Genomic DNA, 13821 nt, shown 5'->3' with positions numbered 1-13821 from the left:
TCATCACGTGTTTTTGTGACACCCGGTGTTAACAGAAAACATTGGATTGTTTCTCATTACAAGCAAAACAGCTTTTATGCAAGTGAAATTTTAAGTGTCCATTCGATAGACGGTCCCACATTAGTGTAATGAGACATTCGCTTTAACTGTATGTGTTAACAGACAGCAAAATAAATTCCCAGTACCAAGACCTAATTAGTGTAGGGTAAGGAAATTTCGGGAAAACCTTAGTCAAGGTATAACATATTTAAGTGATTAATTTTGCAAGTTCACAGGTTAATTTAAGCACTGCCATCAATGGCACCGAGACAGAACCGGCTTTCATCAGAAAACACAACACACCTTCACCCTGCCCTCCAGTTATCTCTTGCTTGATACCATTGAAGTCGCAAGCGGCGTTGGTTTGGGGTGAGTGGAATGTATGCTACAGGGCGACTGACTCGGATCTACCCTTGAAGTAACCGATTTGTAACAGTTTGTTGTGTCACTGTGGTGCCAACTCCTGCTCTAATTGCTGTTGCGCGTAACACAATGGTCTTCTGTGTCGGTAATGCCACATGGCCATCCAGAGCCCAGTCTTTTGGCGACCATTTCATTTTGGGTCCACTGCTGCCAGAGAACATGTACAGTAGTTAAATTCCTATGAACTCTTTCTCCAGTATCCAGCTTCCCCCTAGCCGTATTACACGACCTCGTACAAACTCGGTGAGCTGTTGACAATGGCATCTTTGCCGTCTTAAAGGCAGTCTTTACTAGCATCAGCTACAGCGTGTATTTATAGCAAACCTGATTTGCATCTTCATACGACATGCGCGAAGTTTGAGTAGACGTCGTATTCCAGGTGTAGAAACACCACTGCCAGCTTTCGTTTATCTTGCACAACTCTTTGGTGGTGTTGGGCTATTTTCCCACAGTGTACGAAAAATTAACCAGCAGACTGTGCACAAAATAACATGACCTATACCTGCACAGACAGCACAGCAGAAGAGGGAACAACAGTGATGATGGGGGCATCATTTTGAACAGCCACCGTGCAGCAGGGAAGATACAATTGAACTGATGAAGTCTCCATGCAAATTTACATAGTGTAAAACTTCTAAGTTACACATAGGGAGTCTGAAAACATCTTTTTAACACGCTATGCCAGCACGAACAAGAATTCGACAGATATGGTTGCTCAAAATCAAAAACCTCTAGCTACAGTACTGAATAAGAAAATCAGTTACTCAGTAAGATAGTCAGTGCATAAATAACAGACGGCCATTTCAGACAGATGGACGAGTGCACATCCCAGCAGGTGACAGCCCACTGAGGCAGCTGCCCTTCAGGAATGAACAGGTGGACTCGTCTAGCACTCAGGATAAGAATGCCTTTCTGTGCAGAGGCTGCAATTACCTTGCAATGAGCTCTCCTCCAACAGTGACCGAGTAGTGACGGTAGCAGACCGTACAGCAGGGGCTGACACATGAGTTGGAGCAGTGGGGCTGGTGGACCTGGCGAACCAGCATGTACAGGTGTGATAACCACTACAGGACCTGTGACTAGAGCGAGAAAGATGCTGAAATTGAAAAGCAAAGCTGTTAAGGCACAAACACCGCCAAATGAGGCTCTCATGTCAGATTCCACCATTGTATCAAGCCTTTTGACTTACTTGTTTTCACAAAAGCTGTTTTCTTAAACATGAATACGTAGACGTATTTCAAACACTTTTCATAAACTTCTTCTGACACGTTAGAAGTTACAATAGAGATCCGTTTACAACAATCGTAGGTAACCCCAAATCTACAAGGTTTGGACAAAAATATGAAAACATGTATGGTGGATGCTTCCATAATCAAGATAGCTGAAGTGTTTGGTGTTTCAAGAGTCACCGTATCGAAGGCTTATACCACATTGCAAAGAAAGCAGAAAATCATCATCCGCTAAGTCAAAACGCGGACGAAAGTGTTCGTTTAGTGATCGTTACAGATGTTATTGAAGAGGACTGTGACGAAAAATAAGAGCACGACAGCTGCAAAAGTCACTGCAGAACTAAATCTCGTACTCATGAACCTGCACCATATTAGGCATTGTAAGGTATTGTGGTTTGGTGTTTCCATATTTTTGTCCACCCCCTGTATGTTGTACAAAGGAAATAATTAAATTCTATCATAGTAGTGTAGACCTATACTCTTAGTGCTTCTGACGATGCACCGTTGAATTAGAGCACCTCTTGGCGGAATTCGTAACACAATAGCTAATTCCGGCTGCATTACCTTTCAACTTTTCCATATTTCTCTGATAATTTTGTGGAAAGTTTCAAAGTCAACATTAACAAGTGTCAAATCACTGTACTCGCCAGTAGGACAGCAAGAAGAGAATAAGCCCAAGTTCAACGTCGCTGATGATGCCACCTCTGATGTCAGGTTACACTTGACCTTGGGCATATAAGCCCAGAACTGGTTAGAGCCAGTTTAATGGTGTCACTTCCCATGTCAAGTTAAGTAATTGTGTGATATATATTCAAGGTCCACTCTCTCCCCTCTAGGCCTGTCCATTCAACTTTGGGGACTGCTGGTATGACCACAGAACTGGTTACATCCGGTTTAATCCACTGACAAGGGTAGTATCAGGTTATACTTGATGAAACCACTTCCAGTTTCAGCCTACAAAATTGGACAACTTATATACAAGGTCACCCCACTCCCCTCTGTCCCCAGGCACCTCCTAAGGATTTCTGGTGTCAGCTTACAATTGACCTTGAGAGGGAGTATCAGGTTACTCATGAGGCAATGCACTGGGTATGTTTGAGGTCTTCCCCAGTCATCTGCTCTCAAGGCCTTCCAATGCACCTGATACAGATTTCCCATGTTGAGGTACACTTAACATTGAGAGGAGATATCAGGTTACACATATGGTATTTGCTATGTATCTAATGAAGCATGTACAGTAACAAGACCAATGTTCACCAATTGTGGATTAAAGTTAAGTATTCCAGAAGCTACGTACTTTTCTTTAAAGCATTCATTACTTATCCTGTTTCAGACCTCACGCCAGCCTGCGTGAGTTTAAGCGCGTGCCTTTCGGTTACCCGTTACTGTGGACTGGCTGTCTTGTCAGTCCACAACAGAAACAGCCACAGCACGAGGAACACGACCACACCACAACAAGTACACAGACAACAGGACACCAACACCCACGAATACAACCCGGACACCAACTCAACAACCCACATAACACACCCACTCACCACAGAGAATACACAGGCGCCCACAACTGCCACACGAACAGCCGACTCTCAGGCCAGCCCTCACCAAAAGCCAACACTGGAACAAGCGGCCGCTAACACGACCAATAACTCGCAGGCCGACATGACCAACATTACGACAACATTCCAGAGAATAATGGAAACATTATTCCCCGGACGCACGACCACCGAAATAGTCACGAGGATTATGGGGTGTGTCTCACAACTCTTCATGCAGTTCATGTCGGGTACGCTCAACTGGACTAGCTTCCAAACCACTATCACACCGCTTTTTACACTACTACATGGATAATACACCACACCAGCCCCGAAACGCAGACTTAAACACAATCTCACAGATCCTGTTTTGGAATGCCAACGGGATCGCAAGCAAAAAAGCCGAGATGGCCGCGTTCATGGAGCGAAAGGGTATCCGAATCGCTTTTGTGAACGAAACACTGCTTACGCCTCGCAAACAACTAAACTTCCCAGGGTATTGCATCTATCGTACCGACCGAGCGGATGGCAGGAGGGGGGGGGCGGCACGGCAATCATCATACACAGAGACATAGACCACACGAACATCGAGCTCCCAGCACTTGAAAGACTAGAGGCTACGGCCGTCAGGGTCAAGTTCAACGGAGCCAACACCACACTGGTATCGCTATACAATCCTCCTAAAAACATAGTAACACGTGATATCAGCACAGTACTCAACATAGCACCGCGGGTAATAGCCGCTGGAGACCTCAACGCAAAACACCCTGATTGGAACTCACGAATACGAACCTCCAACGGCAAGAAACTGTACGAACACGCACTAGGCCGAAACTACATTATGCTTGGGCCGGACGTTCCCACGTTCGTGCCTACACAGGCTCGACATAGGCCAGACGTGTTAGACATAGCCCTCATAAAGGGCATCACAAGCACACTCAACCTAACGGTTGAAAACGATCTGGACTCGGACCACATGCCTGTAATACTGCACATGGAAGAGACACTGCAGGACATCGAACCACGCAGGATGCTTAATTACAAGCGTGCGAATTGGACACTGTTCAAGGAAACGCTTGATAGTCGCATTCCTGACACTCACGAAATTAACAACACACAGCAAATCGATGAGGCTGTGGAGGCTCTCACAACTGCCGCCCAAGACGCAATGACTGACGCCATTCCATTTACAACACCAAGACAACACTCGACGGCCCTGCCCCAGGAAATCCTGGGCCTTATCTCAATGAGGAACCGCCTCAGGAGGTACTGGCAGCGTACCAGGCGCCCGTTCTATAAACTGCACGTCAACAGACTCCAGGGCATAATACGGAATAAAATATAAACATTCAGAAACGAGCAATGGGGACAGAAACTCGCTGGGCTGGATACCACACGTCCTGGCGTGTGGCAGCTGGCCAGACACTTCACCAGGGAGAAACATTACATTCCCACGTTACAAGGACCAGACGGCCCGGCCTACTCCGCGACGGAAAAGGCAGAGCTTATGGCCACAACACTTGCAGCGTTCTTCATGCCGAATCTGGTTCCTTCAGACCCAGCATTCACACTTGAAACGGACCAGGAGGTTACACGACTTGTAGCCCAGCCCTCGCGCAACGAAATAAGACGTACTAGCACAAATGAAATCACATGGGCTATCAAGCACACCAACGCTAGAAAAGCCCCTGGGCCTGATGGCATTCAAAACCGTGTCCTCCAGGAGTTCACGGATAAAGCTGTAGAATACCTCACACACTTAACGAATGCCATCCTGACACACCAACACTTCCCTGACTTTTGGAAGGCGGCCAAGGTCCTGATGTTCAGGAAGCCAGGGAAAGACCACCCCCTCCCACAAAATTACCGACCCATCAGTCTGCTGTGTTCACTCAGCCAGATTGTTGAGAAGGTAATACTGAAACGTATCACTAGGCATTGCATCGCCAACGACACCCTAAGACCGGAGCAATTCGGCTTTAGGAATCACCACTCGACAACACAACAACTCCTCCACGTAGTCGAACATATAACACACGGCTACAACATGAACAAAGCCACAGGGACCGTGTTCCTAGACATCGAAAAGGCTTTCGATCGTCTCTGGCACAACGGACTCATACGCAAACTAAGCGAAGCTGGTTTCCCAGACGGACTCGTACGTCTCATACACTCATATCTCACGAACAGATGTTTCAACACTAACGTGCAGGATAAACAATCAACACAACACAGTATCCAAGCTGGAGTACCCCAAGGGAGCATCCTAGGGCCCATCTTGTTTAACCTGTACATTAATGACTTCCCAGCGACACAAAACACGACGTTAGCCGTCTACGCGGATGACACAGCCATCCTCGCGCAAGACTGGAAACCGTCGAACATCAATTCACGAATACAGACAGCACTCAGAACGGCTGAGCCTTGGTTGGAGCGATGGCGTATTAAAGTAATCGTCGACAAGTGCGAAGCCGTTCTGTTCACACGCAGATCGAAACTACTGCGCAAACACCAACACTGTAGACCAATAACACTACATACACGCCCAATACGTTTCCGAGAGAAAGTCAGGTACCTTGGTGTCTGGAACAAAGCCTATCCTTGCACAACCTATCACAGGCAGCAAGACAACCGCTACTGCTCATGCCGCCCGACCTAACTTTCGCAGAGATTTTTTTCCCTTAGCTCTTGCCTTGGCACTTTTTTTCCTCTGCCCTACAAACCGTTACCCTTCGTCAGATTTCGACCAATCTATCTCCAGATAAGCGCGTATTAATGGTTAATCCTAACCAGACGTACGCAAACATCGCAGTACCCACATCCTGCGACACCTCACTTTAGTGAATACTAACCTTTATGCAGAGATGGCAGTAGACCTTTTGTGTTGGCCATCATGCCGGTGTGGGCGTGGAGGGGCTCCACCTCTATTTAAAAAAAATATTAAAAAATGGGTGGTTTCATTCTAGTGCTGTGCCCCATTGGGAAACGGTGTGGTTTGTCATAAATAAAAATGTTTACTCAGTTGTTGCCTGTAGGGAGTCAGGAAATAATAACAATGCTGTGACAGATTAACTTTTGATTTGTTTTCAATTTTTTTACAAAACACACTTAATTTTTCTTTCAGTCTCTGTTTATGCTTATTTCACAATTTTACATTTCAATCATTTCTTCCATACAAAATGTGTGGGAAACAGGTGCAATAGTGTGCAGTCATACACACACACACACACACACACACACACACACACACACACTACACATCTATGACATACGGTAAATTCATCTATTCTGCACATACATCCACTATAAATAACCATTCACACAGTCAATCACTCTCAAGAGAATAGTGTGAGTAGGGAAGGGTCCCAACTCCGTCCCCACAGATGAATTGTTTTTCATCATGACATGACAGTCCAGCTCTCAGTTGCAATGCAATGTGTACCAGTTGACCTTGAGAAATTGAGACTACTAGGCTTACCAAAAGCAGAACTGTGCTAACGTCCTTGAGAAAGCTCGAAAGCCCTCAAGCAAACACCTCTTGTAAATTTCGATCGTGAAAGCCTTTAGGGTTGCCCACCTCTGGGTGACACCTGCATCTAGGCGGTTGTGTATATTTTTGACCTGGTTACCACAGTCTGTGACCCATTTGCCCCATCTTTCATCAGGTCGATACCTTCTTGTTTTGAGGTGTTATTCTGTAAGGATCACCAGCCAGATAACGAGATGTTTCGATTGTTTCAGAATTACTTGACTGGATTGCAGCCTGTCACCTAGTACATGAAACTGTCCGCAACTAGACACTGAATAAGGAAATAAAGGCTTACATTGATAGAGAACAACAAGAAATCTGGGACAGGGCAGAAACATGGAAGATAACTTACGAAGTATCAAGACTGTCACACGTGCTTCTGACCAAGGGAACTGTACACCACCTGTCAGGACATGGTGCATGTCCCAGCTACTTACTGAAAATATAGCAGTGCACTTCAGACACTTTTGAATGTGGAGTAAGCGGCACCCTGCGCCACAGGGTGAAGTACAGAGTCCCTATGGCGGTCAGGGAGGCGACTAGAGTGATCTAAAGCAACTTGAAATTTCAGAACTAAAAGCGTAATCCTACTGTCGTGAGTTGTGTAATATACAAGGTGTGTGAGAAAAGTAATGAGACTGATACAACTACGAGGAATCAGGCAACGCTATGTTGTTCTACTTGTGTAGACCAGTGTGTACATCCCTTCCAGATGATTAGTCCGAATTTCAGCCGCGTACAGCCATTACTTGATTATTGTGAGTGCCATTAGTGAAGATGTGTGAGAACGAATTCTTCCGCAACGGCACTGTTGCATGAAACATTCTCGGCCTTCTTGCCGCGTCGGTTCAGAGTGAAACCTCGAGCCCTCGACGATTTCCACCATCTTCGTCAGAAGCTACTGTGACCTATGAAAAGCCGAAAGAAGCCTATGGGGAACATTCCTCATCAAGCGCACAAATTTTTCGCTGGCACAAATCAATTGAACGCCTTGAAGAAGAACCTCGCTATGGGAGACTTTCAGCTTCAAAAACAGACGAAAACTTCGAATGTGTGCGTGCTCTTGTGATATCAGACTGATGTTTAACAATTAGGATAATACGTGGAGTGTTAAACATTTTCACCGAACATCAGATTCTGACTGAAAGGTTTGTACCAAAATAGAACCCAAAAATCTCACCACTGAGCAGGACAATCGAAAAAACATGTGCGTTGATCTTGAGAGGATTGCCAGTGACCGCGAATGGTTCAATCGTGTGACCACGTGTGATGAACTCTGGCTTTTTGAATACGATCCTGAGACAAAGAGGCAAAGTGAGGAGTGGCACACTGAGACATCTCCTCAAACGAAGAAAGCTCGATTGAACAACTCAGAGATAAGAACAACGCTAATTTGCTTATTGACAATAGCGTCTCAAGCATATAAAGAATTTGTTCCTCCAGGACAAACTGTCTTCCAAGTGTTCCACAAAGACGTCTTTCAAAGGCTTAGGAAAAGGATGACGCGAGAGAGACCAGACATTGCAGATAAATGGATGCTGCACCGTGACAACGCTCCATGACTCAGAAGGGTTAGTAAACACACAATGCAGGGCTCATAAATTAAATTTGGTTGGCAATGTGTGGGCTGTGGAACTCTGTGATTTGAACCATTGCGTTTTGCAGACAAAACACATCTTCCTTAATACCCGAAAGAGAAAGCATGCATACATTCAGTTCTTAGCTCAGAAATACGGAGGTGTACCCACAAAAGCTAAACTTTTCCCTATTCCTGTCATCACCAGGTGGAACTCGTGGTTTGAAAGTGTCGGGTACCTTGGAGAATATCTCTGTGATATAGTGGAATTTGTTGAAACTGTTGAAGATGAGAGAGTAGCTGTCAATTATTTTAAAGCTTTGACTTCTGCTAAAGCAAAACAAAATTCAATGCCTAGTTATTTTGCTTGTTGAGCACTGTTCAAAATGTTGCAATTTGCTGCTGACATTAGAGGCCTCCAGGATACCGTTAATTCATCTTCTGCAGTCTAAGCTTGGTGACTTTGCAAAGAGCTTTAAGTTACTAGAGCACGCATCGTTTTTTTTTTCCGAGACAACTTCAGAAAAGCTTCTTAAACTGCCAGAGCATATGCAAGTACAGTTAACATCACTCTTCCAGTCTGTAGGTAGAGCAAGTCTTATAAAACTGAACCACTTGATGGAGTGTGATACAGTAAAAATTGTTATTTCTTCTATAGGTAAATTGTTTGATCCGAGAAACATAATAAAAGGCACTTTAGACAGTGCTGAAATCTCTCAGCTGATAAAGAAAATTCCCATTCTACAAGAACTTCCAAAGTCAGAATTTCTTATACCATACACGTTGTTTAGGGTATTAGTAGTTCTTGTAGAGAAGGTAAAGATGTTGATGTCAATGGTATTCTTCTTTCTCTGAAAACAGAGTATGGACTTATTGTGGAAGCTGCAGTGAAGGTTTTGTGGATCCCAGCCAGTAATGTTGATAGTGAGGGATCATTTTCTAGATATTGCAATGTAATGTCTGACAGGAGAAGAGCTCTGACCCCCAGTAATATGGAAGTCATGGTATCCTTGTCTTTCCCAGACTGACTTGTGTGTTGTGTACATAGACTTGGACAGGATAAATGTTTTCCAAACTTTCATGATTTGGTATTTGTGTTTTAATAAGATTTATAATTTTTATGCTTTTTCAATTTATGTAAAATAAAAGATTTTTCACTGCAAATGTACCATAAATGTATTTCCTTTACCTTTTACTGCTGAAAAGTGGAAATAAAATTTAGCGAAATTATTGACGAAATAGAAAAAAAACTAGCGAAAAATATACTGAAATAACTTTTTAAAAATGACGAAATCGGGCTAAAATTTTCACGACAAACAGGTGCCTCTATCCATGAGTCAGGCGGCGAGTACACATAGCAGCAAAACTCGCAGACCAGAAGAAAGTGGCTGGGACGGTCGTCAGAGTATTGTGCCCAAAATGGAAACAAAAGTTCGGCAGAAAACCAGTAAGCAGAGCATTAACCAGTACCACGTTCTGAAGTGACGCTGCATTCATTAGTGCAGTAACTCCATAAAACACGCATCGACTGTGAAGTGATACTCCTGTTGGAAAATAAGTTATTAGTTTTATGACACCCGACATGTCTAATCATTCTGAAGTTGTGCTGGTCCTAACATGTACGAGTGTTACGAAGTGATAAATTTATCAGGAGCTATGTATATCGGTATTAAGTATACAGTGATTGATTTTAATATCCAAGTAACATCACTGGTTAGTCCGTGTGTGAGCAACTAGTAATACTAACGAATAACTAACATTCCGTGTTTTTCTCGGCGTGATTGGTTTATGGAGTGCTTCCGGAGTTATGCTGATGTCTTGTTCCTTTCTTATCGTCTGGAGACCTGAAACCAAACGTTTAAAGAAAGAGTTGGTAAACTAATACTTCGCCGGCCGCGGTGGCCGAGCGGTTCTAGGCGCTTCATTCCGGAACCGCGCGACTGCTACGGTCGCAGGTTCGAATCATGCCTCGGGCATGGATGTGTGTAATGTCCTTAGGTTAGTTAAGTTTAAGTAGTTCTAAGTTCTAGGGGACTGATGACCTCCGATGTTAAGTCCCACAGTGCTCACAGCCATTTGAACCATTTAAACTGATATTTCACTTTTTAGTAACACTAAAAGCCATTAATATGCAAATAAAATTTTATCATTCAATGACATATATATTTTTTGGAGAATCACCTGCGACCAGCTTTGCGAAAGAAGCGATGACACTTTCTGCGCAACCCACCCATCATTTTGCACGACAATGTGCGGGCGCATATAGCGCAAGTTGTGGCTGCTCTGTTCCTTCGATGGGACTGGGAAGTACTGTACCACCCACCATACTCCCCGGACTAAGTTCTTGTGACTTTGATTTGATTCCGAAGATGAAGGAACCACTTCGTGGCATTCGTTTCAGAACTGTTCCAGAGATTCGACAGGCAGTAGACCGCTATCAACAGAACAGGCTCTATTAATGCCACATCGCTGGCAACGGGTTCTACACTACGCTGGTGACTACTTTGAAAGACAGTAACAGGTGCAAACGTGTAACTCTTTTGTATCGGTTGTGAATAAATAGTTGCCATTGTTTAAGTTCCAACCCTCGTATTTGTAATCGACGGCGAGAGAGATAGGTGACGCAGTTTTCAATGTGAACCTAAGCAATCAGTTTGAAAATAGACGATTCCAGCACGTGAACAATGCAAAAAACTCAGTAAAGTCTTGTCTGTACAAGTCAAGCACTTATCCTCTGCAACTGTATGACAAATTGAAAATTAAACGACAACATCAGTAACTAAAGAGCTCTTCACTGTTTATCAATGTCAATTGTAACGTTGAAACAAGCACTGCAAATTTTTTTAAATAATATGGTTTTATATATGACGGAACAATCATGTTTTGCTATTGAAAGATATCCAGCAGTATCTAAATTATGAAAACACCCAAATAGCTAATAAACCACCAATCGATTTAGCAGCTAACTATACTCCAAGATATTAATTGAATTTTCTTAAGCAATATAAGAAGAAAATACTTTGTTTCTGTGCCAGCTCAACTCAGCATGACACTTCGCAGTTGGCACCAGTTTACAAAGTGTCTTCTTCATAGACAGGAGAAGAAATTCCAGCAGCACCGACGTGTAATCGACAAGCAACAAAGATTCGTGGCGCCGCTGTCACTGTGAAACTAAAAAATTTAACAACACATGATGAAAGCATGTGAACATTGTCAAAAACAAAGTTATGAAGTCTGCCTCCACAAGTCAAGCGTCTCACCTTTGAAGCTGCGTGAAAAATTAAAACAGTGGGCTTTTTCACTTGGTATGCCGTTACCAGTTCCATGTTCGGAAATCACATCACACTCCACCGAATACTTCAATTTGCCAGTATTTCTCCACATCATTCAAAATCATTTAAAAACTTTTACGATATTCTAACTGCAGATGCTTCCATATGGTAAAGTAAGTAAGTGTGACTCACCTCTTGCGGGTACGATGCACCTCGGCGCTGAATCTGGGCTTTCACTTCGTTCAAAATTTTTAAAGTTCCACAAGAACATTAAAACATTTCTTTAGTTGTACTTGAAAGACAAACTGAAGCTTATTTTACCCAACTACACAGAGACCTTATTCATATCGATACTTGATTGATACGAGAGAATAGTGAAGTGATTGCTAGGCAACGGAGTACGACGTTTCAGGAGACAAAGCATTGTTGTTAGAATGGCCTGAGATCAACGTTCAAAAGTGCTTTTCACTTCTTAGCAACGTCGATAGCAATGGCTAAACGAACACTGCACTAAAATCTTAAGTAATTGACATGTATATACGACGAAATAAACATGTTTGGCGATTGAAAGATATCCAGCAGCATCTAATTGATGAAAACATCCAAATTGCTTATAACCTGCCAGTGGATTTAACATCTAACGATACCCCATGATATTAATTCAACTTGCTTAAGCCATTCAACATGATTCTCCGCAGTTGGCATCAATTTCCAATGTGTCGCCGGCCGCTGTGGTAGAGCGGTTCTAGGCGCTTCAGTCCGGAACCACGCGGCTGCTACGGTCGCAGGTTCGAATCCTGCCTGGGACATGGATGTGTGTGATGTCCTTAGGTTAGTTAGGTTTAAGTAGTTCTAAGTTTAGGGGACTGATGACCTCAATGTTATGTCCCATAGTGCTTAGAGCCATTTGAACCATTTTTTAATCCAAAGTGTCACTTTATTCACAGAAGGAAGAAAAATTCCAACAGCATCACCATAGAATGATCACACACAGTACGTATGTGTAATCGACACGCGAAAAAGATCGGTGGCTCCGTTGTTATTTTGAAAATAAGCAATCAGCTTTAGAATACGCGAGGAAAGCGCGTGAGCACTGTTAAAAACTGTGCAAAGAGGTCTGCCTCTACAACTCAGTTGTTAGTAACTACGTTTTCCAAAATCACACCACACTCAAACACACATATCAATTTACCAATACTCCTCCAATATACATACACTTATTGAACACAATTGCATGACTTTTTTTAGGAAACCTATTTCACAGAAAAAAATACCTTGGGGTAGGGTCTGACGTACAAAATACTATTAACAGATTGTACATAGAAATTTTGATTTAATTTTGATTTGTTCAATAGAAGCTGTTGCCAACAAAAATGTTGATTATTAAAAGTTCGGGTCAGTTCTAGTGTCCGATTCCACTCGTCGGCTTTGGGCAATAACGTGATACCTAAGGCAGAGACGCTACATAGATGCAGTCTTTGAAAGCAACCGATCATATTCCTAAACAAACGAATGTAGCATACGATAAAATTACACACACAATTCACGTGATTAATTACTTGGCCACAAATTATACCGACAAGAATTAAAGGTAACGAAAAGAGATAAGAACGCAAAAAGAGAGATATACATACCTGAAATAAATTATTATCGTAATTTATGCGAGTAAGAAAAGTATAGAGAACTTTTAAACCCAGTACAGTATAGCACATCGTAAAGTCATAATATTAAGAATCAGCGGTACCTTTTAATACTAATTGTTAAAGCTAACGGGACGAGTACACAAGTATCGAAAATTGACAAAAAGTAAGTCTAACAAATACTGGAATCGGTAATTGGAACTGACCTATATAGGTTAATTCTACTTACCGAGTCCAACTATTCCACGGTTCATTATTTAGATCTTTTAATAACAAGTGTGTGCACTAAAGTGTTACAGAATTTCTACATATGGTATTACTATTTTCATTACTATGAAAAAAGAAAAAAATAGAATCTGTACCCACAATATTTATTAATTTTTCGTAGTAGTTCTGAGATCAATAAGAAATCTAGAAATCCTACAAAAACATAGTCCACAGATTTACTGCAAAAATGTCCAAAATTATGAACCATCCAAAAGTTAGAATCGGCAGCTAGAACTGACCTCCTGTATAGGTTAATTCTAGTTACCGATTCCAGCAATTCGATGCTTCATTAATTACATCATATCTTCAGCACG

The sequence above is a fragment of the Schistocerca piceifrons genome, chromosome 5 (assembly GCF_021461385.2).
Source record: "Schistocerca piceifrons isolate TAMUIC-IGC-003096 chromosome 5, iqSchPice1.1, whole genome shotgun sequence".
In the NCBI taxonomy this organism is placed as follows: Eukaryota; Metazoa; Arthropoda; class Insecta; order Orthoptera; family Acrididae; genus Schistocerca; species Schistocerca piceifrons.
Note: the sequence above shows the minus strand (reverse complement) of the source record.